This window comes from Chiloscyllium punctatum, chromosome 39 (assembly GCF_047496795.1).
Source record: "Chiloscyllium punctatum isolate Juve2018m chromosome 39, sChiPun1.3, whole genome shotgun sequence".
Taxonomy (NCBI): Eukaryota; Metazoa; Chordata; class Chondrichthyes; order Orectolobiformes; family Hemiscylliidae; genus Chiloscyllium; species Chiloscyllium punctatum.
The window spans coordinates 5,715,458-5,720,085 of NC_092777.1; positions in this window are offsets into that span (position 1 = coordinate 5,715,458).

Here is a 4,628-nt window from a genome sequence, read left to right on the forward strand (position 1 = left end):
AGGGGTTATTATCAGTATGTAGATTTGTCTCAGGCACGTTATTCGCAATTTAAGTTCTGAAATGCTGTAACGCCAACATGAAGCTTAACATCTTCTTTTCAAATGTGGCACACTTTTGTTGGTCGTTTCACTGGACACTCCAACCACACGTTACACAATGGAGCACTTCGCATCTTTCTAATAGTCCTTCCGAATTACACGTCTCCTCATGGCTCAGCATCAAATATTTACATGCTTCTCCATTGCTTAGTACTGTAACTTCTTTTCCTGCTACTCCTGGCTCACGGCAGTACACCTACGTCTCACAGGTATATGGTTCAGAAAGATCTCACATATTCTTCTCAACCAATCTCTGACCAGGTTGTACCTTCTGCTGAAAACTTTTAGCTTCTACTGTGCTTTCCTTTATCAGTTCAACACATTTGAATGGCTAATCCTGTTTTCCTACATACTGTTTTTTTTCCCTAAATCATCAACGTTGTGATTTCATCCGGCCTACTTTATTTCAGTGATATCGCGTGAGTTTTCAACTTCGCTTTCCCCTTCAAGCGTTTCCTTTTTGCCGTGTCGTAAACTATCTTAATTATCTTCGATAAGATTGATTTCTCCCTTGCCACCTAGCGATTTCTGTTTTCGACAATTTCTAACCCTCACTGAAGCCAAACCTTGATTGATGGATGAACTCGTCATCAGCAGCCACTTCAGCTTCTAATATTGACATTTTAACTCATTCGCTCTTCCACATGAGTTCTCCCGACGTCTGGAAGTGAATTTGTGAACTCGTCCAAAGCAAAGATCTCTCTAACAGTGTCATGCGACGATCTTTAGTGCTCTTACCCACCTATCAAAATTACTTTGTTTGATACTTTCAAACTCAATGCACGTTTAACCAGGTACCCTTATTAGATTCCTGAAACACCGTCAATAGGCTTCTGGCACAAGCTCATATGGACTTCAGATGGCTTTCTTCACCTTCTCATACCCAGCCATCCGCCTGCCCTCCCCGGTACCTCCTCCAATAGGGATGCAAATACCTCAGTCATTTCCCTACCTTTGTTTGAATCAACTAAATACACATTGTCACTGGCCACTGCATTTGTTTAGCCACTTTCTCAGAAAGAAATTAATAAGGCTTCTATATCCTTCACATCAAATTTAGACAATATCTGGGTATAGGAAAACAGATCCACATCAGGCCTTTGGCTACCATAGGGCTGTTCATCCTCACTATCTTCCTCATTCAACCTACCTTTACCTTCATCTCTGCCTTCTCAGTTGAGGTTCTTCTCTTTTGCTAAGTTTAGAAGTTGAAACTCTCTCTCTTTCTGCTTTACGTCTCTCTTATACTCTCTGTAGTCATCATCTCCTTTTATTTTCACTCCACTTTTACTCATAATTTAAACTGTTTTAATTTCTTTTCATATTCAAGTTGCCTCATCCGAAACTGAATTGGAGACATTTCCAAAGGTTATGAAGGTATTCCACCGAATTTGAATGCCAAGCTATTGCTGTAAATCCCTCTCCTTTACTCACAGACAAGCACAACCGCAACTCCAGCTTGTCTGCTAATTCCAACAGTTTTGCCTTGCTCACCGTTTGTAAAACCCCCAAAGACACTTCTTTCACCTCAAGGAAACTTTTAGTGACTGAAGGAGCCATAACTACAAAAGCACTTTTTAAACCAAACAAATTCCATACCGGAGCAAAAGGCACCAACAACTACTGCAAGCCTCCTTTGTGCCCAAAGTTCTCCACGTGTCTGCGTTTGCTTCTGCCGGGTGCTTCGGATTCCTCCCACAATCGAAAGATGTGCAGGTTGGGTGAATTGGCCATGCTATATCACCCATAATGTTCAGGGATGCGCAGGATAAATGCATTAAACAGGGGAAATATAGAATAATCTGGTGGGGGAATGGATCCGAGTGGATTCCTTTTCAGAGGGTCAGTGTTGGCATGTTGGGCCAAATTATCTGTTTCAACACTCTAGGAATTCCAACCCTGATCCCAATTTGAAATTATTGATTTAGAACCGGAAAAGAGCACCCAGGTTGTTATGGGCAAGACCAACCGACCTCAAAATATTTTAAAATGCTAGCCTGGATGCCAACACTTTCTTATACTAAAGGTACATGCGAAATGAGTGATTAAAAACAAACCTAAAATCCTCCTAAGTTATTTACTTCAATCGTTGCAGAAGGCAGTTTGGCCATTAAGGTGGTAAAAACAATGACTGCAGATGCTGGAAACCAGATTCTGGATTAGTGGTGCTGGAAGAGTACAGCAGTTCAGGCAGCATCCTAGGAGCAGCGAAATCGACGTTCCTGATGAAGGGCTTTTGCTGCCTGAACTGCTGTGCTCTTCCAGCACCACTAATCCAGAGTTCGCCCATTAAGTTCTCTCTCTTAATAAAAAGCATAATAAATTAACCTGCTTTAAAGTGAAAGCATTGCCACAGGTGTTAGATGCCTCGTCCTTTTCAATAATATTCAAGGGGCTTCCTCGTGTTACTGACCACACGATGAGCCGAGACAGACAGACACAGACTTTCAGTGGACAGGCACTGACCAAGTTTCAAAGGCATGTATCAAAGACATGCTCCTGTCCAACATGAACCATCACATGGGACATAACGGGAAGAGAACAACAGGCCGAGACACATCATTTCATTGTTTCTGATCTTCACAATGCCAGCACCCGAGACACTAGGTCGCCAAAAACCAAGGCCAGGGAAAAATTCAGAGGAACAGATAGATTTATAAAAGATAGAAACAGATAACTAACTGAGAACATGTGGAAACATGGAGAAACAGACAAGGCAGTGGGACTAACTGGAGGAGTGAGACCATCGAGAGTAAAATTACAAGAATAAGAACATTGAATAAAGGTGTCGCCTGAGCAATTGAAAGGGATTGTGACATCAATTTCTGGATGTGCTGCACAGAACACCTCAAACAACATAAACTTGGACACGATGACAGACAAACTGGGAGAGCTGTGCAGACCATGCTATGCTTTTGCTCAGTAAACTGCACGATCTGCCTAGCATGGGGAGTATTGCAAACTTTTGCAATCATATGGGGACTGTGCTCATATCAGATTAGTGTCTACAATGGGGCCAGTTTGCAGCTCTTGGTCTGAGTGACAGTAAACGGGGCCCCCACAAATTTATATCTCTCTATCACAATTGGACAAGTGTGTGTGTGTGTGTGTGTGTGTGTGAACAACTGGCAGGGGCTTTTTGGAACAGAGAGAGACTGAAGCAAGTTTCATCGACAGATGGGTCAAGTCCTTGAGAATATTAAAATAAAGGCATTGCCAAATCCAATTGTAATATACATCAGTATGCACACACAAGGGACAGATGGACGGGATTTTTGGGGAGTCCAAATCAATTTTTTTTTTCTGCAGGATTGAAGCCAGGAGTGTCACAGCAGATTGTTTGCATCATTAAGCCTGCATTTCACAACTAAAATGTTAAAAAGCAGATGGGATAAGCCAGTGAAGTATGTTCTGGAGGGTGATTTGTTAAAGTTAGCAATGGTCGGGGCATGATGTCAGGAATCAGTCCATGTCTAAAGGGATCACCAAAATAGTGATTCGTCTGTTTCAACCAGAATCTGCAAGTTCCCCTCCAAGCCACTCACAACCCTGACATGGAAAAATACCGCCATTCTTCACAGTCATTGAGTTAAAATCCTGGAATTCCCTCCCTCCCGGCTCTGTGGGTAAACCCTCAGCAAGTGAATTGCAGCGATTCAAGAAGGTAGCTCACCACCACCTTCTCAAGGGCAAATAGGGATGGGCTATCAAAGCTGGCCAGCCAGCGATGCCCAAGTCCCAAAGATATTTCGCAGGAATGCGATGGGATCAGAAAATGAACTGGAGTTTATAACCATAACAGAAAGCAGTGACGCCGATGCTCCTAATATTTAAACAACAAGGACAGAGAGTCAATGGTTCATAAATGAAACTGCGTACGTCAACATAGAGACCCGTGAGTAACACTGCCAGAAGCCAGGAGGGAGACAGGAATTGAACACATTCACTGGTGCAGTTAGTAGAGGTCTGCAGAGTGAATATCTGGATTTAGAGTCTCAACAGGAACACTAATGGTGGCAAGAAATGAAGACTATATGAAAGAACAGGAATGCAGTCATAACTGGTTTATCGAAAAATATCTGAACGGTGAGACTTACCAGGGCCACCAAAGATAGACAAAAGAGGATAATAAAAATATTGAATAATGTGAAGAGTTAAATAAATCCGCGAATATAATGGCAACCAATCATAATATGTAGAAAGAGCCCAAACAGAGCCGTATAAACTCTTGTCTATTTTTGTAACATTGCAGTATAATGTTCTCAGATTCTGATCCATTGTTGGAATATTCCAGTCAAATGTTCTCAGTTTATGTTCTCTCCTCCCCCTCTGTCTCTGGAGTTGCTGATCCATGTTAGTGCTGTCGATGATGCTCCCGCTCATAGTATAGGATAAAAAATTGAATGGAGCCCATTTATCATTTAAAATTAGAATCTCCACTGGGATATTTATAATCCATGGAGACTGACATTAATCACAGTCACCGATCAAACAGGCTCAGTTAACCCCTTCCTTACATCACTTTTCAT